Here is a 24,955-nt window from a genome sequence, read left to right as displayed (position 1 = left end):
TGGTGAGAAGAGGCCTGTTTGCAGGCTCAGCTATATCGGGCTAATGGCATTCTAATTACTCAGGCTCAGCTCATAGGTTCTGATAGTTTCTTTGATACTTATGCCCAGTTAAACTTTGATGCTCTTACCATGAAACAAGTAACAAAGGTGTGTATGAGAGCTTGGGATAAATTACGTGCTCCAGGCCAACCTCCTGTTTCTTTTACCATGGTTAAACAAGGTCATTCTGAATTATACCCTGATTTTTTAGCTAAATTACAAGATGCTGTTGAAAAATCTGTCTCTGATGAGTGCACTCAAGGTATTCTCCTTCATATGTTAGCTTTTGAAAATGTGAACCATGAGTGTAAAATGGCCATGCGTTCTGTCCAACGACAAAATTTATGTGATCACGGGGTGTTGCCTGCATGTATTAAAGCTTGTGAAGGCATTGGATCAGATACCCACAAAGCTATTCTGTGGGCACGGGCCATGAAGGACACCAACGGAAATATATCATGCCAATTCCCATTAATTTTTGGAGTAGAGATTTACTGGCACAATGAGGAGCTGAAATTAATATTCCACATAACTCTTAGAGTATTCTCAGTCAGCATATGATGGAAAACATGGGGTTTGTTCCTGGGCTCGGTCTTGGTCCAAAGCATGAAAGAATTACTAAACCCCTCCCAGTTACTGTAAAAGAAAACAGGACAGGTTTAGGTTATCCTTTTTAGTGTTGGTGGCTGCCACCCCTCCTGATCCTATCCCTTTACAATGGAAATCTGAAACACCCATTTGGATTGAGCAGTGGCCACTTTCTAAAGAAAAACTAGAGACTTTAACTCAATTGGTTTCTGAACTGTTACAACTTGGAAATGTGGAACCCTCTCTTTCCCCCTGTGTTTCTAGTAAAAAAGAAATCAGGCAAGTGTTGGATTGGTTCGAAGTTCAAGCCGCCTTTCAACATTCCGTACTGTGGCAAATTCACTTGGCTGATTTCATTGGCGTTATTCACAATCATTATCCAAAGAACAAATTGTTTGATTTTATAAAAATGACGTCTTGGATGATCCCTCAATTAACCAAAGATCAAAGATCAGCCCATTCCTGAGGCCATTACAGTGTTCACTGATTGCTCCAGTAATGGCAATGCTTGTTATATAGGTCCTACAGACAAGCTTATTTCTACCTCTTATACTTCTGCTCAAAAGGCAGAGTTAATTGCTGTCATTACTGCCTTACAGGATTTCCTCAAACCTTTAAATATTGTCTCTGATTCTACTTAACGTGGGAAAGAGAATATGCCTGTGTTTCTCCAGGAGATCATCAAAAGAAAACCACAGGGAAAAGATGTCTGTGTCAGAGACTGCCCTCAGACGTGGTGAGATCTATGCCAACTCCTCAGAAGCAGGCACACCAAATCACAATGGGTCTAATTCAATCCTCTCTGATGGCAATGGAGACCATCTAACTAATCCCCATTCTAATTATCTTTCTTTTTCTCCTTACAAACCTAAAAATCTCACCATTTCTATTAGCCTGAAAATAACATCCCTCTGTTTTTCTCTTCCTCCTTCAGCACTCAATCTCGCTTACAATAGGTTTTATTTAATGATTCTCCTCTTTATACTTTCTGTCTCACCAATTTCCTCTCACACTGATTTACCTGCTACACATAATTATTCTTATTGGCCTTATGTGCCTTTTCCTCCACTTATTCGACCTCTCACCTGGCAGGATGCTTCTGCAGAAATCTATACTAATGATAGTATGTGGATGCCTGGAGCTACAGCTGACTGTTGCCCAACTCAACCAAGAGAAGAAGGCACTGCATTTAATGTAAATACCCCCCTCTGTGCCTTGGACATGCACCTGGTTGTACCCATCTAGAAACTCAAGTCTGGGCTGCTTATCTTCCGGATAAATCAGCTACAGAGGAACTGGGACATTTGGTCTCTGGCCTTTCCCTTTCTCCTTTAAAACAAATGAAAGAGGGAGTAATGGGAGATACCCCACACTTTCAATATAAACCTGCAGGAAAACCATGCCCTAAAAATGTTGAGGGCCCATCTAAACCTTTAATTTGGGAGGACTGTGTTAACTCACATGCAGTAATATTAAAAAATGATTCATACGGTTTAGTAACAGACTGGGCACCAAAGGGCTATTTAAGAAACAATTGCTCCTCTGGTGGAAAGGAATGCCTGGAGGCTACTTATTTTATTTCTTATCAGGAGAACGAGAATCATCATTCTACTTTGCATAGGAAGTTCAGCTCATTCTTTCCCTTAAAATGGGACGATAAAAGCATTACCCCTATGAGGCCTGACATGATACTCCCCATTCTGAGCCCAGAATACCCAGAACTTTGGAAATTGGCTATTGCCATGTCTGGACTGCGAGTATGGGAAGGGGAAACTATTCTGTCTGTTGTCCCCACTACCGTCCCCATCTCTCATTATCAACATAGTTCCAGACATTCTGCTTTACTTACCTCCAAGCTGGCTGTTCTCGTACAGAGTTGTGTTAAGCCTCCTTACATGCTGTTAGTGGGAAATATCAAAATTTGGATGAACAATCAAACTGTCAAATGCATTAATTGTCATTTATACACTTGTATTAACTACCATTTTGACTCCAGGAAAAGTGTAACGTTGGTTTGAGCTTGAGAAGGAATCTGGATTCCAGTAACTTTGCCCAGACCTTGAGAATCCTTCCCCTCAATACATTTAATTAATGAAGTGTTACAGCAAATTCTAAGAAGATCTAAGAGATTTGTTTTCACTTTAATCTCTATGATCATGGGCCTAATTACAGTCACTGCAATGGTCACCACTGCCAGAATGGCATTACATCAATCTATTCAAGTGGCTCATTTTGTTAATGATTGACAAGCCAATTCCACCCAAATGTGGAATTCTCAACAAGGCATTGATCAAAAATTGGCTAATCAAATTAACGATTTAAAGTCATCTGTTATTTGGCTTGGAGATCAGGTAGTGAGTCTCGAACATCACATGCAAATGCAGTGCAACTTGCATACCTCTGATTTCTGTATCACTCCGTATTCCTATAACGAGACTGATCATTCATGGGAAATGGTCAAAGGACACCTTCTGGGTAGGGAAGATAATTTATCATTGGACATAACTAAATTAAAGAAACAAAGTTTTGAAGCCTCTCAAACTCATTTATCCATTGTGCCTGGAGCTGAGGCGTTAGATCAGGTGGCAGAAAATCTTTATGGATTAAACCCCATGACTTGGATTAAGTCTATTGGGGGCTCCACTGTAGTAAATTTTGGAATTATGTTTCTCTGTTTAATTGGCTTGTTTTTAGTGTGCCGGACCAGCCAAAGAATCCTGCATCAAAATCAAGAGAACAAACAAGCCTTCATCACCATGGCACATTTATATAAAAAAGAAAGGGAGAAATTCATAGTTTTTTGTCACTGTATTTCATTCATTTTGACCACTATATGTTATTCTATCGGATGTGAATATATGAATATATCACATTTACCCTGTTTATGTGCTTTTCTGTTTTTCCAGTTTTTGCTATTGTGAACAGTGCCACTATGAATATTTTACATGTCTTTGGTGAAACATGTACACAAGTAATAGATTTCTTTTGTTTATTTACTTAAGACATAGAATTACTGAGTCATGGGGTAGGCAAATGTTCTGCTGTGGTAATGCCAAACTGTTTTCTAAATCACTGCATCAAATTATCCTCCAAAAAGTAGTGTATAATAGGTACTGTGAATCTACAACCGTTCCAACACTTGGTATTGTCAGAGTTTATAATTTTTGCTAATTAAATGGGTATAAAAATGTATCCTATTGCATTCTTCCTATATATTTCCCTGATCATCAGGGATTGTTACTTTGCGTTTCATTGAACATGTAGGTTTTCTCACACATATGCTTGGTGAAATATCTTGCCCACATTTTCTTGGATTTTTTTGAGTTCTTATTGGCATAAGAATAATTCATGCCTTTTTTATACTAATTCTTTAACAATAGTAAATATTGTAAATACATTTTCCTAGTTTGGAATGTCTTTTCATTTTCTTCAAGCTTTGCTTTTATAACCAAAAATTTTTACTTGGAAAAGTTGCAGTTATTAATTCTTCCTTTTATGGTCAATTTTTCTCTGTCTTATTTTATAAGTATTTTCCTACCTTAAAGTTTAGGAGAAATCACTTATATTTTTCTATCAAGGATTTAAAGTATGAAATTGATTTTTGTATATCATGAGAGGTAGGAATTCAAATTTTACATGAGTACACTATTTTCCCAGCTTTATTTATTGAAGTTCTTCTTACCCACTTTTCAGACACAATACACCTCTCATGTACGAGTTCCAAGCATGTGTGGGTCAACCTCTGAGCTCTATGTTATTCTGTTAGTCTAATTGTCTGTCTCTGCAATAGTATCACATGATCTTAATTACCATAGCTTTATAAAAAGTCCTGTTATCTAAATAATAAGTCCATCCTTCATGCATATGCTCTCAAAATTCTTCTGGCAATTTTTCCCTTTAATCTTCTATATAAATATTATAAATGGATTATCAAGTTTCTTTCTTTTTAGATTTTAACATGATTTGCCTTACATCTATGCATCAATTTGAGAAAAACTAACATTTTAAAGATATAAAGATATAGTTATGGTATATCTCCCCATTTATTTAAGTCTTTCATACTTTTTAATACAGTTTCATAATTTTACTGTGGAAGTCTTAACATCATTTGTTAAATTTATTTCTATATATGTATTACTGTCCTTGGTTTTATCTTCATCTTTGCCCTTGATGTACTTTGGTGAACCAAAAAGCCTTAATTTGACATAATCAAGGTAGTTAATTTTTCACCTTTATCCTTTTGGGTTTTTGTTAAAGTGTTTCATGACTCTAGATTGCACAGATATTTTTCTACATTATATTCCATTCTCTTTGCAGTTTTATGTTTCTTATCAGTCTTTAATCTAGTTGTAGTACACTTTTTTATATATTGTTAACTAGAAATTCAGTTTTGTTTTTCTCCACATAATGATCTAGTAAAAATGGTTCACATTTCCTGCATGGATTTGTGATGACACTTTAATCATATATTAAATTACTGTTTATAGAACAAAATAGTGACGTTGATTTGTTTAATTTATCTTTCTTAAGTTTTTATATCCTATTTTGTTATTAACTGCAAGATGAAAGTGATTGACAAGAATCGAAGTATACATTTAAAAAATGTTCAAGTGACATAGAATTGTACATATATATTGTTTGCAACATGATGTTCTAAAGTACATACACATTGTGAAATAGTTAAATCTAGCTAATTAACAAATATATTGTCTCAGTTATTAGTTTTGTGGTGAGAAGACTTAACCTCCAATTTTTGCATTTTTCAAGAATTCAATGTATTGTAATTAGCTGTAGCCACTATGCTATACAATAGATCTCGTGAGCTTATTCCTATCTAACTATAATTATATATCCTTTAACCAACATGTGCCTATCCTGCTTTTCCCCTGACTACCCCAGCCTCTGGAAACCACCATTCTACTCCCTGCTTCTATGAGATTAGCTTCGTTCAACTCCACATATGAGTGAGATCATGTAGTATTTGTCTTTCTGTGCCAGTCCTACTTCACTTACCATAATGCCTTCTAGGTTCATCCATGCTGATTTTATTTTTTATAGCTGAATAACAGTTCCACTGTATATACAGGTCAAATTTTCTTCATCCATTCATCTGTTGATGAATACTTAGGTTGATTCCATATTTTGATTATTGGAAACTAGTGCTACAGTATACATGGGAGTGCACATCTCCTTGACATACTGATTTCCTTTCCTTCGGATATATACCCAGTTCTAAAATTGCTAGATCATATGGAAGTTTTACTTTTAATTTTTTGAGGAAATTCCAGACTATTTTCCATAATAGCTGTACTAATTTACATTCTCAAAAACAGTGTGTAGGGTTCCCTTTTCCCCACATCTGTTCCAACATTTGTTATCTCTTGACTTTTGACAATAGCCATTCTAATAGAAGTGAGGTAATATCTCACTGTGGTTTCGACTTACATTTCTCTGATAATTAGTGATGTTGGGCATTTTTTCACGTACTTGTTGGCAATTCACATGCCTTCTTTTGAGAAGCGTTTATTCAGATTTTTTGTCCATTTTTCAGTCAGGTCATTAATTTTCTTGCTGTTGAACTGTTTAAGTTTCTTGTATATTTTGGATATTAACCTCTTATTGTATGGTGTGCAAATCCTGTTCCGTGGATTTTCTCATCACTCTGCTGGTTGTTTCCTTTGCTGTGTGAAAGCTTTTCAGTTTAATTGTTCCATTTTTCTATGTTTGCTTTTGTTGCCTGTTCTTTTGTGGTCACATCCAGAAAATCATTGCCCAGACCAATGGTATGGAACTTCTCCGTTAGGTTTTCTTCTAGTAGGTTTCATAGTTTCAGGTATTACATTTAAGTCTTTAATCCAATTGAGTTGTTTGTTGTATATGATGAGAGATAAGTGTCTGATTTCGTTCTTATGTATGTGGATATTCAGCTTTCCCAATAATTTATTGAAAAAACTGTTCTTTCCCCATTATGTTTTCTTGGCACCTTTGATAAAAATCAGTTGGCAATACAATTTCTCAGCTCTTTATTTTATTCCATTGGTCTATGTGTCTATTTTTATGTCAGTGTCATGCTGTTTTGGTTATTATAGTTTTGTAATACATTTTTATATCAGATAGTGCTATGGTAGTGTGATGCCTCTAGCTTTGTTATTTTTGCTTAAGATTGCTTTTGCTATTTAGGATCTTTCTTGGCTCCATAAGAAGTTTAGGATTTTTATTTTCTATTTTTGTGAAAAATGTCACTGGTATTTTGATAGGGACTGCATTGACTCTGCAGATAATTTTGTGTAGCATGAACATTTTACAATATTTATTCTTCTGATTCATGAACACAAGATGTCTTTCCATATATTTGTTTCTTCAGTTTTTTCATAAATATTTCTTAGTCTTCAGTGCAGATTTTTTCGCCTCCCTCATTAAATTTATTCCTATTTTATCTTTTGTAGCTGTTGTAAATGAGATTGATTTTCATTTCTTTTTCAGATAGTTTGCTATTAGTGTACAGAGACATTACTGATTTTTTGTGTGTTGATTTTGTGTACTGCAATTTTGTTGAATTTACTTACTAGATTTAACAGGTTTTTGACAGAATCAGAATACACATTTTAATGAAACTCATTATAATGAATTATCTATAAAAAGAGTTATCATATGTTTTCATTTATAAATGCCATCTCATATTAATTAATAATGTTGCCTCAACTTGTTCTCAAGAGTGTCATTTTAAAAAATTAGGGGTGGTGAAAATTAAGTATTTATGAATATAATCACATCTTTGACCACTGAGCACTTTTGACCACTTTCACCATTTGGAACACCTGAGATCAATGAAGCCAAATCTGACACTACAGTTTTGAATGGTTACCCATTCAAAATGATGGGAGCTCCTAAGCTTAATACTCCGTATTAAGCAAGTTAAAAATATCCACACATTAAAGTGAAATCTCAGAAAATCAAGGGAAAAGAAGAAAAACATTACATAGAAAAGAGAAACAATTTACCAGATTCCTTAAAATCAGCAATGAACAATTGAAGGTATTGGTGCAATATTTTTTAAAGTGTTGAGAGAGAATTAACTTTGTAGCTAAATCTCTATACTTTCCAAAACTCATTATTCAAAAGTAAGTATGAATGATCAGCCTGATGACTCATGCCTGTAATCCCAGAACTTTGGGAGGCTGAGGCAGTCAGACTGCTTGAGCCTATTTAGTTCAAGACCAGCTTAGACAACATAGTGAAACCCAGTCTCTACCAAAAAATTCAAAAAATTAGCCAGGCATGGTGGTGTGCACCTGTAGTCCCAGCTATTTGGGAGGCTGGGAAGCTCCCTTGAGTCTGGGAGGTGGAGGTTGCAACTGAGATCCTGCCACTGCATCCAGCCTCAATGACAGAGTAAGATTCTGTCAAAAAAAAAAAAAAAAAAGAGTAAGTATGATAAGTATGAAATAAAGACAGCCATACAGACTCAGATGTTTCACAAGATTGGGTATTACTGGAAGGGATGGGGATGGAGATGGGGATGGAACCTAAGCTAGACTGAAAAGAAAATAATCAACCAAGATAGCAAGCAAGTGAATCCAAGAAGTAGGCTGTGAGAAAAGAAGGCTAGTCAAAGAAATCGTTGCATAAAATAAAACAAATAACAGTAAATATTTATTTAGAATTTACCATATCCAATTGTGTAATCACTTTAAATTATTTGATTCATTTAATCTTTCTACCACCCTAAGAGGCAGGTATTATTATTCTCATTTATCAAATGTGAAAAGTGAAGTGCAGAGAGGTCAAGCAACTTACTCAAAGTCACACAGCTAGAAAATGATGAAGAATAGACATGAGCCAAGGCAGTTTAGCTCTACAGCCTTTGCCTTTAATCAACCTACTCTATTACATCTCAGTAAGTATAAAGCATAGGAGAATAATAATACGTAATTATGATAAGATTTCTTACAGCAATTTCAAGTACAGCTTCAGAAAATAAAAACATAGTAACCCAGTGGGCAAGAGAAAAGATGGGAAAAAGAAAGAAGGGAAATTTTAAAAATGTTTTTTATCTTGAGTAGTAATACACAGATATGGATTAAATTTGACTATATTTTTTAAAGTATAATGTTGGTTGCATTTTAATATTTAATAATAAAGTTGGTTATAGTTGTATGTTTTGTGGAAAACCAATGAAAATATTAATAGAATCCCTGATTACTGTGTTTCTTTTTTCTGTTTCTTTCTTTTGTTCATTTCTCTTTCTTCTTTTCTTTTTTCCTTTTTTGTTTCCTTTTTCTTTACCTTCTTTATTATTGCTGTTGGCTATCCAGTAACTTAACTCTTTTTCTATGTCTGAGGGATTCTTAGCTATATGTGTTTTGTAGAAGTTGAGCTCTCCTTCTACCATAGGAGCTAAAATGATCTGATTGTGGCTTTATGCCCCTCAGCAGCTGGTGCAAAGGAACTGGGCATAGGCCTGCCAAACACATGATCCCATTTAGGTCCTTGAATCTATAACCGTCTCCACAAAGAAGCAGAAATGGCAAGAACAAGATCCAATTCCCAGGACAGCAATGGCAGTGAAGTGAAACCTATTGACTATAAAGATGTAAACTGTAGCATCAGTGCTCAACTAAATGGTGGTGATGGTGTGCTAAAGGGAACTGCATCTGAGACATGATTTAGATTTTGTCCTGCCTCTTTTTCTATCTTAGCACTCTATCCTTCTCAACAATTTTGGGAGCTTATCAATGTTTTTATATTAATGCTTTTTCTGCTCAAATTATTAGAGTTTGTTTCTGCTGTTTGCAAATAACGACCCTAATTAGTGCAATTTCTAAAACTGTAGAGAAAAAAAATGAAAAAAAAAAATTAAAAACAAATCTAAAAGAAGGTGAAAAAAGAAACAAAGATGGAGAATCAAAAAACACAAGATAATACAGCAGAAATATGTCCAAATACATCAGTAACAATAAATGTGACTAGGTTAAACCTAGCCTTTCCTTAAAAGTCTAAGACTTTTTTATTTAAAGGCCAAGACTTACAGAATCTTTCAAAAGTTAACTTCATGCTATTTTTATTTACAAGAGTTCGACCAAAAAAAAATATACAATTTGAATGTAAAGAAATGAAAACATATATTTCAGAAAAATTATAATTTATTGTTCAGCGTTCTTAGTTGCTTTCTAAAAGCAATAAACTTATTTTTCATTCCTTTCCACCTCTACCTATATTTTTGCATACAACATTGAATCATTATTCCAATTATTTATATCTGATAATGAGGCTCCTTGCTTTCTTATCTGGAATGGGAACATTTTTATCCCTAAACTTTCCTGACACCTCAATTAAGTTAAAATGTTAATCCCTATATAGAATAAAACGTATCATATTAAGCAAAGAAAATCCTAAAAATGTGAGATTTAGTCGAACTTAGAATCATCTCATCTTAGACCTTCCATTGCGGAGTTCAGGCAAAAGAAAGTTGACATTATGTTAACAGAGCATAGGAAGTAGAATATGGACCCAAAAACTAGAGAGACCTGGGTTTACATCCAAGCTTTGCCACTGACTAGGTATGTGACATTGAATAAAGCTTTTGATTTTGCTGAGCCTAAGTTTCCTATGCACAAAATAGATATGAACAGAGTAATACATGTATACTATTTGTAGGGATTTTATAAAGATTTAATTAGATAATTAATCAAAACAGTTGTTCTCAACCTAATTGGAATCACCTTGAGAACTTTAGCAAGTAATGTTGGCTGGGTCCCTTCCCTAGAGATTCTGAATGTAATTGATCTGGAATATAACCTGGACTTTCAGTTTTTCAAAAGCTACCATATTATTGTAATGTACAGCTAAAGTTGAGAAACATTAATCTAAACATATAGTCTAGTTTATTGAATAGTATATAGAAAGCATGACAAAATTATTACTAGAAAGATGATGAGGAGGATAATGACGATGATGATGATGATGATGATGATAATGACGATGAAAAAGGTGATAAATTTCAGGTATACATTTCTGGTATTGAAGTTGGCCTAGTGTGATTATTATTCTACAGAGCTCAAGAGAAAAAGAAGTGATATGGTTTGAATCTGTGTCCCCACCCAAAGTTCAATTGTAATCCCTAGTATTGGAATTTAGGCCTGGTGAGAGGCGATTGGATCATGGAGGTGGATCCTTCATGAGTGGTTGAGCACCATCCCTTTGGTCAATGAAATGTGAGTAGAATAGATATCAATTCTAGATGGTAGCCTTTAAAAGCCTTAGACTTTTGGTGTTACTATAACAATATACCATAGACTGGTTAGTTTGTAAAGAACAGAAATTATTTCATTATATCCTGATAGAGTTCTCATGAGATCTGGTTGTTTAAATGTGTAGCACCTTCCCCTTCTCTCTCTTCCTACTGTTCCAGCCATGTGAAGATGCCTGCTCTGACTTTGCCTTCTGCCATGATTCAAAATTCCCTGAGGCCTCCCCAAAAGCAGATGCTGCTATGCTTCCCATACAGCCTGTGGAATCATGAATCAATTAAACCTCTTTACTTGTAGACTACCCAGTCTCATGTATTTTTATATAACAATGTGAGAATGAACTAACATAAGAAGTCACTTAGTATGGAGATTGCCAGAAACTTCACAGTAATACATGTATACTATTTTCATAGCTTTTAGTCTCCAATCCTATACAACCTATGAAATAAATATTATGATGTTTTTTGGAGTGAAAAACACTCATAGAGTTTAATTGTTTTACAAATGATACGTTAGGGAGCTAAACCAGAATGCAAATTTTAATCTATTTATCCCAACTTCAGTACTATTTCTATTACGTCACAGTTGTCCACAGTGGACAAAAGTAAACAGTTCAGCTTCTTCATAAACTGAATTTAGAAAAAAGTTTCTAAGTCTGGAAAATGCTCCAGAAATCACATGATGACTAGAGCAGAGGGTAAAATTGCTTCAGCCACTAAAGATCTCATTAGCATATGAGTAGTTTGAAACTAAAGACTATTTTTTGTTTGACATTATATCCCTAGTGATTTGCATAGTACTTGGCACATAATAGGAGCTCAATAAATATCTGTTGGATGGATACTCAAAGGCTCTAAAATGAATCAATTTTAGCAATTTAATGAAAGTTTTTTTAAAAAAGTTATTAATATCTGAAAATAAAAACTCCAAATTCTTACTTTCAGTGAAAATTAATGACCATAAGGATTTATTCCATGTGTATCAATCCAAGAAGGTACTTGGAGCAGAAAACAGAAGTTACCATGCACCCTCTGTCTGTACATATATACACATACATATGCATATATATGTATAAACTAATTCAGAGAATATTATTTAATATATACAGACATTGCCTATATACTGATTTTTAAATTACTTTGCGAATTTTGTATTTTATCAGCAGAATAAGTCTATGATGCTTTCCCTCATTTTCAACTAAGATTGAAACTGGATATGTAAATATTTTTTAACTTCAAATACCATAAGATTACCTAAGATTTTGCCTACAAATAGAAAGTAAAAATCATTATTACTGCTAACAAAGATGAAGTATAAAAATGTGAAATGGCTAAGATTAGAAAAATCTTTTAATGAAAGTGTAAGTAAGAAACAGACATTATTATGCAGAAAATAGTTTTCTATCTAATATAAATTATTAATAATGGTTCTTTGGCATATTATTGAGTCACCATAATATTAAATGTATAGTACAAGAGCTTACTGTGTAAATATTAAAATGTATAACATATAGAACAATAATTATACATCATTGAGCTAGTGTCATTCTTTTATTTATTTTTTAACTAGTGTTACTGATACAAAGCATTTAGGTGATGGCCATGTATGTTACTTTAAGATAGAAGAATGTGCACATCATTTTCTGGTAAATAGTAATATAAGAATTCAGATAGTTTTGAAATCATATTTCAGAATACAGTAATACTGTTTTCTGAGGGGCAAGGGGCAGGGTAGGGGGAATCATGTTCTGTCCTCCACTTAGAGACAGGCATTTAGTAGTAACATGGAAAGTTCACATGATATCTCACAATTTAAGAGGTCACATGATTTCAAAGTCTCTGGCCCTTAGGGAACTCAGGTAAGGGTTGGTGTAAAAGCAGGATTAAGCTTGACTTGAAGGCAGTAAATAATTTAATTGGAAAGGAAAATGGGTTGACATTCCAAGCAGTAGAAAAACATGCTCAAAAGTAACTCTAAGTTATAGAGAGAAAAAACAAGGAGGTCTATTTAAGTAAAGAGTGGAAGACAGACTTGGAAGTATTAGAACTAGAAAGAGGACTTTGAACAGAAACTTCCAGAATCAATTTTATCCCAATTGCTTATTAGCAACCTTTATCACAGGGAATAGACTACATTATGAAGAGGTTTAAAACAAAAATGTTAGTTCCTTAAAATATTTTTTTTTTTTTTTTTTGCAGGTTCTTGCTACATGTTCATCTCAGGTTGGTGAGGGGTCTGCTTCATGTTGTCCTCAATCAGGGATGCAGCCTGAACCATCAGAAATGTTTCCACCATCTAAAATGTCACCGTGGAAGGGGGACAGGCAAGAGATATGCATACACAGGCTCTGCTATGGTTTGAATGTTTTTGTTTCTCCCTAAATTTATGTTGAAACTTAATCCTCAATATGACAGCATTAAGAGGTGAGGCCTTTTGGGAGGTGATTAGGCCACGGCAGCTCCATGTTCGTGAAGGGATCAGGGCTTGCAGGTGCTAGTCCATTCCCCTATTTTGCCATTCTACCTTGCCCCATGTGTGGACACAAGGTTCACCCTTCTACCACGTGAAGATACAGCAAGAAGTTCCTCCTCAGATATCAGACTTGCTGGTGCCTTGATCTTGGACTTTCCAGCCTCCAGAACTGCTTGAAAATAATTTCTGTTCCTTATAAACTAACCAGTCTATGGCATATTGTTACAGTAACACCAAAGGTCTAAGGCTTTTAAAGGCTACCATTTACAAGTGATATCTATTCTAGTCACATTTCATTGACCAAAACAAATTATATTATTATATCCAATTTCACGGAAGTAGGGAAAAGTAACCATATCATGTGCCTAGAGGAAGGAGAACTGGAAATACTGATGGAGAGCACTAATGACCACTTAGAATGTCTGATGCTTTTACTACATTATGTAATTAAAAATTTGTTCTGGAAAAACACTTGGTTGTAGAATGCAAAATATAGGAAAGGGACACATCTGGAGATAGGGAAGCCTATTATTACAACTGTCTAGGTGTAGCAATAAAATCCAAAGTGGGGAAAAGAAAGGAAGCACCACAGTGAGAGATATTATGGAGGAATAAATGTGAAAAATCTGTTAATTGACAGGCATAAGGGAAAATAAAATTGTGAAGATGATTAAGAGATTTCAAGCCTCGATAAAAGATGTTTCTTTTTAAAATAAAGTTCAAGGAGGCCACTTTGGGGAAAAGATGAGTTTAGTTTCATACATAAGTACTGTCAGATGGAAGAATAAGAATGAAGGAAGATTGGGCTGCTGAAGAATTTGAGGTGCAATGTGGTCTCATTGGAAGTGTCAGCTGATCCTGTGTGAAGTTATGAATACCAGATGACTCTTCAGAGTGGTCCTGCTTTAGGGTGAGAAGACTGGCCCTTTAAACCTGTGAGGGGGATACCCATGGTCAAAGTGGCTCTCCTGGCTGAGACAATTCCTGAAGAGGGCTAACTGTCTGTGCACATCATAGCATCTGCTGCAATTGCAGATGCCTGCATTTAACATATGTGAAGACGAGAGAAAACTTCAGAAAAAAGATGTTCAGAATACCTAAAGGAAATATAAATATTTTGTGAGGTAAACTATTTTCTTAGGATTGGTATTCCCATAGGTTAACCTTTCACTTACCTGAGCTGACCCTACGTATAATTCACAAGCATGATATTCCTTGGGGAAAAATCATAAACCATGGCCTCCATGTCAAGCAGCTTGAAAAGTACATGGGGATTCAAGCTATCAGAACTCTTGTTATCTTAATAGCTCATTCAGGTTTCACCTCTGAGATTTTAATCAAGCACCTGTGCTATGTGGAAAATAGCAAGCTGGTCACAGCAAAATCTGGAGTAGACGGTTTCATTTCTTGAGTGATTTAATTAGTATCTGGCATTTCACATTAATTGGAAGTTAAGACAATGAGGCATTGTTTAAAGCAGTGAGAAATCTTTGGCATAATTATTCAAATATTAGGTGTGCTTATCATTGCACAAAGGTGAAGATCAAAAACACAGAGGCAAGATTTGTTTAAAGATTAAGGGAGAAGAAGTACAGCCTGGTGGCTATATTTCATAATAATGTATTGCATATTACAGTTTGCTAAGAGAGTAGATCTTAAGTATTTTCACCACACACACAGAAAGATAACTCTGTGAAATGATAGATTTATTAATTAGCTTGATTGCACTAACAGTTTCTCAATGCATATGTATATCAAAACACCACATTATATACATTAAATATATTGTTTATTTTTCAATTGTACCCCAATAAAGTTGGAAAATACAATAAAGAGAGAAGGATGTGTTAGGTAATTGCCATATTAAGAGACATAAATCTAAACAAAAAAGAAGAAAAATGTTATTCTAAAAAATATTGAACCGGCTTGTATTATTTGTCTCTATTTCTGTAAAATTTTATTTACATGTTTGTATCAAAGTAGGAAAAACATATATGAATATCTCCTGGTATATAGGATATCTATGATGTATGAAGTGAAGAAAAGCAAAAGCAAGCTGAAAGGAAATGTATATATTATTTTATTCTACTATTTGAAGATAAAATATCCAATCAACCAACCAAAAACTCCATTTTTTTTTTACTTACATGCCTTGTATTCATTTGTGTGAGCATGGAAGAGTAAACTTGGTAATCTTATGAAAATGGGGGTGAAAGGGATGTGATAATTGACATTTTAATCACATTGCTGTTGCATATTATTTCATCAGTTACAACACAGAAGTATACATTTTCTAATTTGAAAAACATCATATAAAGAAATTCATGTAATTTTTAAAAAGATAGAATGATGCATGAAGCCTATTCTGAAAGCTGAATTTTAGAACAACTTTCCAAAAGCAAACCGGACAGCCATTGAGAAGAACTGAACTCCTTGCAGGAGTTTGACATCCAGAAAGAAACACGCATATATGGTACAGTAATAAATAAGGGTTCTTTTGTGTACAGCAATCAAGTCAGCCTTGGTCTAAGGTAGCAATCTGAGCTAATCAGCCTGTCCTATCCATATAGGGCCATTCAGAATAGATAGATTTGTTTTATCCAAAGTGGTGAAATGAAAAGAGGAAATAAAGATTGATTTTATGAATTACCAGGGTTAGTTTTGGTAGAAAGAATTTGTTTTAGATGTTGCCTTATCAAGTTATTTGGTTCAGTAAGTGTTGCTCTATAAGAGTTGCTTAAAAATTTTTGAAACAGTGTAATGTTATTACAAAAATATAAAGCAGAAGCTTTTTCAGATTGGGAGCTACGACAGCAGAGGAAAATTATAATTGGAAGCAGAGAAAGGAAAGATACTGGATTAACTGATGATTTATAGTAGACTAAAAGACCCTAGAAGTCACTATTAAAATTCCACAAGTGGATCCCATTCTGGAAGTGGAAAAACTGAGCATTATAAAGGTGTCTGAATTATGAATTATAGCAAAATTATAAAGTAGAATAAATTAAAATCAAATAGAACACACACATAAAGATGCCACTAAATTTCTCTCAGTGTTCAGAAAATTTAAACTTTGTAATAATATTTTAAAATGTCTCCAAATGTTAGCTTTTATAGCTTACAGATTAATTGAAAGTTTTCTTTCAAAAATGAATTGTGTGTAATCATGTCCCTTAGAGCTTTCTGCATCAAAAATATCTACTAAATTCAGCGCTACCTTATTTATCTGGCTCCTACATAGCCAGGCCTCCAGTTTTTCTGGATGGATTTAGTGTACAAGTAAACCTATTTTCTTAAAAATGAGGCCAATACATAAGAAGAAAATTCTATTAGGGAAAAGCACCTATAATCTTAGCTGAATGATCTAAAAAAAAATTACATCCACTTTTCATGAAATGAAAACCACAGGACTTCATAAATTCTTTCTTTGTAGAGGACAACTTGGTGTATCTGAAAGCATGTTCTGTCTGTACAATATATAAAAACAACTCAGAACAGCCTGGGCAACTCAGTCAAGGCGAGAAGAGATCCCACTGTGCAAACTTAAGTCCTGTGCAGACAATTCCGAGATTATTTATTGCACATTGGTGTTACAGGGAATGAAAGCAACTAATTGTGCATAATCATTTTTCAAATGTCTTCCACATCAAATATATCCACTAAATTCAGCACGACATGATTTTTTCTTGCCACCAACCTACCCAAGTGTCTAGATTATGTGGATTGATTGTAGGTGCAACCCTCTGAGTTCTGCACTGTGCCAATCACTATGCTAGGCACCTTCACACACATCATAATACAGTAGATAGCACTGTCCTCCCCTATAGGCTTCATTCTCCCCATTTTATAGATGAGTAAGCTGAAGGCAATAAATATTAAGCAACTTTTCCAAGGTCATAGAACTGTTGAGTGACTAGATTAAGTTTTGAGCCTTAGTAAGTGTGCTTCCAATGCCCAGATTATTTCTACTGTATTATGCTGTCTCTAGGAGGTTGTAATTCAAGGTGCCTCTTCTTTTTTGCATTAAAAAGATCAAAATGATTAGGCTAAACTCTTTAGCTTTCTTTTATTTCTACTCAGGAGAAGGATGGACTAATGAGCTAGAGTGACCAGTTAATGAAACCACTGGTGATTTAATGAAGACACCGCTGAGACATTTTACAGAATGACCAAATTCACTATATTTCATTACATTTAAAAAACTCTATAAATATGCATGTATACATAATTTTACATAATTATATAAATGGAATCCCCCTTCTCATCAGCCACCACCAGACACTCATCTTCACCTAGAAACTTCCTCCACGTTCACTCTACACTTGGACATTTGTTGTTGGTTTTCGAGGTACAACATTTTTTTTTTATATTCCTCTGTTTTCCTTCTCATCTTCTCCCCAGGGAACAATGCCCATGTAAATAATCTACTACATATCTATTTATAGCTTTTCATATTCATATCATTATCTGAAACATACATATATGAATATTCATATCCAACATTACTTATAATATCTATAAATATGAGGTTATATTCTTCTTTTATAAATATTAGATCATATCATGCCTACTTTTCTTCATTCTACATTTTTTAATCAATAATACCTAGGACATGATTGGGCATGGTGGCTGATGCCGGTAACCTCAGCACTTTGGGAAGATTAGGTGGGAGGATGGCTTGAGGGCAGAAGTGTGAGACCAGCCTAAGCAACATAGCGCGACTGTTTCTACGAAAAAATAAAAATTAGACAGGCCTGGTGGCACCCGCATGTATTCAGGAGGCTGAAGTGGGGGTATCACTTGAGTCCAGGAGACTGAAGCTGTAGTGAGCATGATTGCACCACTGCACTCCAAGCTGATGACAGAGACAGATCCTGTCTCCAAACAAAACAAAATAATAATAAAAAATTAATAATAATATTTAGGGTGAAGCCCTCTACGTCAACTAGTATACTCTCTGAGTCATTATTTTTAGTGTTTTTATTATACTTGCCAATGCAGCAATAAATATTCATGTATGTTTATTTTTATTTGCTGATGTTTTTATTTCTATGAAAGAGATTCCCAGGAGTTACATACCTGGAATATAGTATATGTAGTCTTGATTTTAACCAGTGTTATCAAATATTTTACAGGAAGGATGCAATTATTCACATTACCAGGTAACAGTCGTGAAGAATATCCTTTTCTCTAAATATTCCTGGCAGCACTAGTTAAGTTTTGATGTGAATAAAATGATACAGCACTGTTGCTTTAATTTAAATATCCCTTGCTACTATAACATTTGGAGATTTTTGACGGCGTTTATTCACATGGATTTAGTTTTTGCTTATTTTCTATGAAATTGTTTATTTTCTTATTTTTTAAGTTTTTAAATATGGTTTGGAACCCTTTGTTTAATAAAGATACGTGGAACTGTTTTGTTTATGTTTTATTACAAAAGCCTATCATTTACTTATTATTTGAGGTGTCTGGCCGAAGTTTTAAACTACATTTAATCCAGTAAGTCTATCTTTCCTTTTAAAAGTGTTTGTATCTTCTGCCTTGGTTAAAAGTTTCTCCTGATCCTATATTGTCAATATTGTCTCTTGCATGTCCTCTAAGATGATTGTTGCCTTATATTTTTCTATTTAGATACTTAATTTAACCTAGCATTTCAGAATTATATAGAATTTTTTCTAGATAGATAACAATTTGCTGCTATCATTTATTAAATTCATCATCCTTTCCTGCTTAACTGAAATGTTCACCTTCGTTGTACATGAAATTCATAAACATTCTGGTGATGAGGATGCAGGAAAACACTACCCGCCTCCGAAATATGATACCTCGGAAATTGAGAAAACAGCAGAAGTAGGAAGGCCGCTCTCATCTTCCCGTCACCTTTCACCCCTGAAGCAAGCCAGAAAACCTAGGAAGGTCACTTTCTGATCTTTTCCCTCCTTTCTCTCCAAAGACTCTCTTATGACAAGTGTCCTTCCTGATACCTGGATAAGAGAAATGTCATACAGAGACGCCAAGAATCTGGACAAATTTTGTTACTCCCAGTGCATTACCATTAGATCACACTCCCTTTTGTCCACACATCTACACAAGGCCTGCCTGCTCTTCATCAAACCTGAGCATAAAAATATACCTTTTCTCTGTTTCTTTGGGTCTTCATTTCTGAGGTCTCCTATGTCACATAAAACTTATATTAAATAAATTTGTATGCTCTTCATATCTGTCCTTTATAATAGGGGTCTCAGCCATGAACCTAGCGATGGGTGAGGAAAGAAATGTTTTCTTTCCTTCACTGGCATCCCTTCCTGGAAACTTTACATCTTACAATTTAGAATTCCATATTATCCAAGAAGCACAGTGGCACCAATTTTTTAAAAAACTTTATTGCTTATCAAATGTAAATTGAATATAAGATGGAATAAGAACTTTGAAAATACAAGAGCATGGTAATTCCTATCCCAAAGGGACTTATCAGTTATTAGAAGGTAATAGGACGATATGGGATGCACACAAAAAGTGTTAATTAACATTACCATATCAGATCTATGAGGTCTATTATGACAAGAAAAAACTATGGGAGAAGCAGTTGATGATGTGTGGTTTCATATCAGAAGGAATGAAAACAGTGTAGCCTGCAATGTGCAGAATAAACTTTGGTGGAAGGGGGCAGACGTAGCCCTTAAAATGAAATTAGATCATTAACACTAGAATTTAGAAACTCTGAATATTTCAGCATCCAAACAGAATTTCCAAAGTTTGTTTATATAGAAAACAAAGAAAATATTTTGTCGACAACACCACACACAATAACTGATATCAACTACCAATGAAAAATGCACAATGTAAAAATAATATGCAACAGTGATTGCTTAATATTTCACATTTTGATCTTAAATATATTTTTATACTTTTTTGAATTATGATATTGCCTTAAAATTATATTTTATAACATTTAAAAACAATCATCTAAGGTAAGTGTAGACATCTCTTTGAATAGTGAGATCCAGCTAGTTTCTATCCATTAATTCATGTAAAATTTCTGTAATATATGAAAACAGGAGAAGACAGGACCCAAGTTTTGTTTTTGTTTTTGTTTCTCTTCGCTTGTGATGTGGGAAGACTGCTGCCAATTGGTAGTACGGGTACTCCATCATTACACCATTAATAGATCTCACCAGAACAAGGTTTCATTACTGTGGATATTGGATAAGGCTCTGCCAGAAGGCTTTCAATACCCTAAGGATAAGATGTGCTAAGTCCCCAAATTAGGTGAAGCCGTCTTTGGGCAAGAATTTGAGGTTTGCAAGGATGTTTATGCTGGGGTTTGAGAAGCCTTGATCAAGATATTTCCCTAGGGTGACAAATCCATAATTGCACTTATCAGCTTTAGGCTGCCTTGATTAATGCAACCTTCTGTGATTTATCACCCAGAATATTTTTAAACAGGTGCTCTCTCTTCATTGTAATAGACTGGAGTTTTTCAGAAGTGACAACAGAGGCTTCTTTTATTTATTTGTTTTGTGAAATTCAATGAGAACACATTACAAGCAAAAATACCCAGTCATTTTGTAGAGACCTGAGGTTAGTGTAGTTAGTTTTGTAGAGGCCTGGGGTTACAGAGTTAGCTGATGTCAGCCTGTGATGATTTCTATCTGACTTTCTTGACCCTTTAAAAAGAAGTTGCCACTTTTTAAAATGTTACTCCCTACCTCCAGATACCTAACATTCATAGCATACTGTCTTGGATCCCAGATCTTCTTATCCTTGGAGAATCTCGAAACTAGCTGCCTACTATATAAGAATCAAATATAGCATACCAAAGAGCCTTGACAGAAAAATCACACACTACACCCACACACACACACACACACACACACAAACACACAACATTGGCCATACTTTATGAGAACTTTTAAACTATGGAAAAATATGTTAGAAATCTAAAGTTAGCTTGTGCAAGTGGTATACAGCTATGCACACCAATTTTACTGTTTTAGTGTTTAGAGTAGTCTGGACCCAGCTGGAGTAACAAATTCTTTTCACTACTTTAAAGTTGTGCCAGACATATTTCTATAGGGAAGCAGTACATCACAGTGGATCAGAATGTAGTCCCTGAGTGTCAGCGTCCCGAAATGTAAACCTGGCCTCACCACTTACTAGCTGTATGACCTTGGAAAAATTAACCTCTCTGTGACCAAATTTTCTCATTTGTGGAGTTGAAAAATACCTACTTCACAGGACTATTCTGAGGATTGAATCACATAAAATATGTGGAAAGATCTGTTATTTTAATTAAAAAAAAAACAAAGCACTATTTAACTTATCAAGGGACTACAGATTGTCTTAAGTCAAGAGCACCTTCTATTTTCCTAAAATCAGTTAAAGATCAGCTTACTTAGGTTGTTACCTATTTATTAAAACACATGAGATGGACCACACTTACCAGTACTTTGAGGAACCCACAAATTGGGAGTAAATAAAATTTTATTTTCAAACATCTGGTCTGTTTAACCTAGGCTGCTGTCTCATTAGATATACTGGTTTCTCACTATGAAAGAGTAAGTTTAGAATGGGCTGGAAATTCACTATTTGAAAATCTATATACTTCATCTTGTGTTTCCTTCCAGAAAAACAGAAAACAAAGAGAGAGAGAGTAAAGATAATGGGTGAGTAACGCATGAAGCAAAATCTAAGACTTCCGGAAAGCCCTGTGAGCTAAGCAAAGATGAAAGTATTTTCTGGTTGTGAGGGAAGAATGTGAGTACTTAACAGCTCAAGTTGCCCACAGATTCCTGGGATAGTGTGGGATATCAATCTACTTTGTTTAATTCTGTAGAACTGTTATTCCCAAACCTAGCAGCATGTCAGAATCTTTTTGAAGAGTGTCTTTAAAATGTACAGATTCTTGAACCCTGTCCAGGCCAACAGAATCAGTATCTCCAAGGATATAGCCCTGAAATATATGTTTTTAAAAAGTTTTTATAGTAGTTCTTATACACAACTATATTCGATAATGAAGAACCAGAGATTTTTTAAATAAACTTTTGTTTTTACATTGGAATCAGTTTGGATGACACTACTGAGTTCTCATATACCTTGACTCATTTGCCCCTAATGTTAACATTTTATATAATAATCATGGCACACATATCAAAACCAGAAAATTAACACTGGCAGATTACTAATGTATTTTTTATATTTCTGAATCCAATACAGGATTCTATAACACTTTTAATCATCATGCCTCCTTAGTCTCCTCTGGCCTGTGGCAGTTTCTCAGTTTTTCAAAACTTTGAGAACTTTGAAGCATATCCTCAATGTAGAATTTCCTCTTTTTTAGACTGAGGTTGTGGGTTTTGGAAATGAGTGCCATAGAGGCAAAGTGCCCCTCTCTCATATCCTGTTAGAGAGTACATGATACCAACATAACATCACTGGTGGTATTAACCTCCATCATTTGATTAAGGCAGTGTCTACCAGATCACTCCTCTGTTAGGTTACTATTTTTCCATTCTCATACTCTGCTCATTAGAAATAAGTCTTTAAATCTAGTCAAGGGTTGGCTGTATGAGTGTTGAAGGGGTGGTGTGGAGAGATGAATCAAGCTCCACTTCCTGGAGGAAGGAGTATAAATGAAGGTTTATGATCAAAGTAGTACTTCCAAAAAACTGGGTTAATTAGGTACATTGGGGGAAGGAGACTATTGGTTGGGAAACCAGTGGCAAAACTCAAACCAGAGGAAATGAGGACCTGAACAAAAGCAAAGGCATTGGTGAAAAGGAACATATATCTTAAAAATATTGTGGAAGCGAAAAAAACCATGGTTACTGATTAGACATGTGGGAGAGAGAGACAAATATATATTTGCCAGATATATTCAGGTTTTGATCCTGAGTAACTTAGAAGAGGGTAATGCAGTGAAGAACAGAGAAAGAGGATACCTTTGGTTGGGACATACAGAATTCAAAGGCTTGTGGACATCAAGGTAGACATGTTGAACAAGCAGTCAGAAATTGAGTCACAAAACAATTTACCTCCTTGTAAATTATGCTATCTTCCAGGGCCCAGTATACAGCACAAGGCTGCCTCTCCTGCTCTCCAGTCATACTTCCAAGAAAGCTGCTCACTCTCAGAACCAAAGTTCAATTTATACATTGTGGTTTGGGTAGAGGTAAGAGGAAACACCCTCAAATAGATTTGGATCATTCCAGTTGTCCTATAAGTGAAGTTTGACATTTGCTCAATTATCACCATATCACTGTAAAAGCAGTGAATCTACCTTCATCGTGAAGATTTGGGGACTAGAATTAATGAGTACAGTAACCTTATGGATAGAACCTTCAGAGTTTTTCATTATCCATGTGAAGAGATAATTCTAAGATATTTGAGATCTAGTATCTGTCAGCTTGGGAACTCGTGTGTAGTCCCAAGACTAGACAAGGAAACCCTTATTAGTATTTTTATTTTCCATTTCAAATAAAAAGGGTATGTGTTAAAAACAAACAAACAAACAAACAAACAAACTGAGCTGGTTCAAGCTGTAAAGCATGTCTTAATTATATGTTTGGTAATGCCTGAAAGCCAGAAGATTGCCAGAAAAAAAGAAAAAAAGTGCTGATTAAGTATCTTCCCCTTTTGAGGGTAGATAGAAAGAATAAAAGAAATTTCAAAGTCTCAGGTTGTTACGAAGCTGCAAAGGTGATTTCTTTTCCTCCATTCCTTCACCTTAGCAAGGTGATAAGGCAGATGAGGGGAAGTAGGAGGCACACGACCATGAAAATGGACCCAAGGTGATGGGGCTCTGTTCTCATAAATGGCCATCCTTCCAGGACATCCTTTCTCGCAGGCTGCTTCAGCATCTACTGACTGATCTCTGAAATTCATTTCTCTCATTTCACCTTCATAGCTCAGAGTTTGTAATCCATCCATTTTGTGCTGTTAATGATAAACCACTTGTAAAGATCAGTTTAATTTCTAATATAAATAATACAAAACAAGAGATGAAAATATTAGGTACACAGACTTTAAGAAATTTTTATTTATTTATTTATTTATTTATTTATTTATTATTATTATTATACTTTAAGTGCTAGGGTACATGTGCATAACGTGCAGGTTTGTTACATATGTATACTTGTGCCAGGTTGGTGTGCTGCACCCATCAACTCGTCAGCACCCATCAACTCGTCATTTACATCAGGTATTTTAAAAAAAAATTTCCCTCTCATTTTTTTTGTTGTTTAAAACAAAACTTTTTCACTTCTTCCTCTCTTTTCCTCATTTATCATCTTATTTCTTATTTACAGTTTTACTTGTTTGTGATAGTGGCAGGATGATATTAATTTCAAAATCTTTAGAAACATAATTTGTTGAATCTAAAAGTTAAAGGTGGCTTTGTGCTTAGCTTTTTCCTAGAAAGATCTAATATTAAAATGTGACTTGCTATTGCAAACCTTTTAGTGTAAATTATGAGCTTTAAAAAGAAATGAGAACGCCTTCCTGAGAAAATGGTCTTTATCATGCTATATCCTACGAGCATCCTGTGGCCACTGAACACTCACATTCTCTTTTACCAACCTGTCTCTGTTTCCCTTTCATTATTA

General features: G+C 34.7%; 1 long non-coding RNA gene across 1 annotated transcript in view; it reads left to right on the top strand.

The window, feature by feature from the left end:
- LOC115897738 overlaps window positions 1-23,524 on the top strand; it is an 80,740-nt gene extending 57,216 nt beyond the window's left edge. The window contains exon 4 of the long non-coding RNA XR_004057516.1: window positions 23,414-23,524. This is a non-coding gene — a long non-coding RNA (uncharacterized LOC115897738). The remainder of the gene's footprint in view (window positions 1-23,413) is intronic.
- The last annotated feature ends 1,431 nt before the right edge of the window (window positions 23,525-24,955 follow it).

Source organism: Rhinopithecus roxellana, chromosome 1, assembly GCF_007565055.1.
Source record: "Rhinopithecus roxellana isolate Shanxi Qingling chromosome 1, ASM756505v1, whole genome shotgun sequence".
Taxonomy (NCBI): domain Eukaryota; kingdom Metazoa; phylum Chordata; class Mammalia; order Primates; family Cercopithecidae; genus Rhinopithecus; species Rhinopithecus roxellana.
Note: the sequence above shows the minus strand (reverse complement) of the source record. Positions and strands in the feature narration are given on the sequence as shown.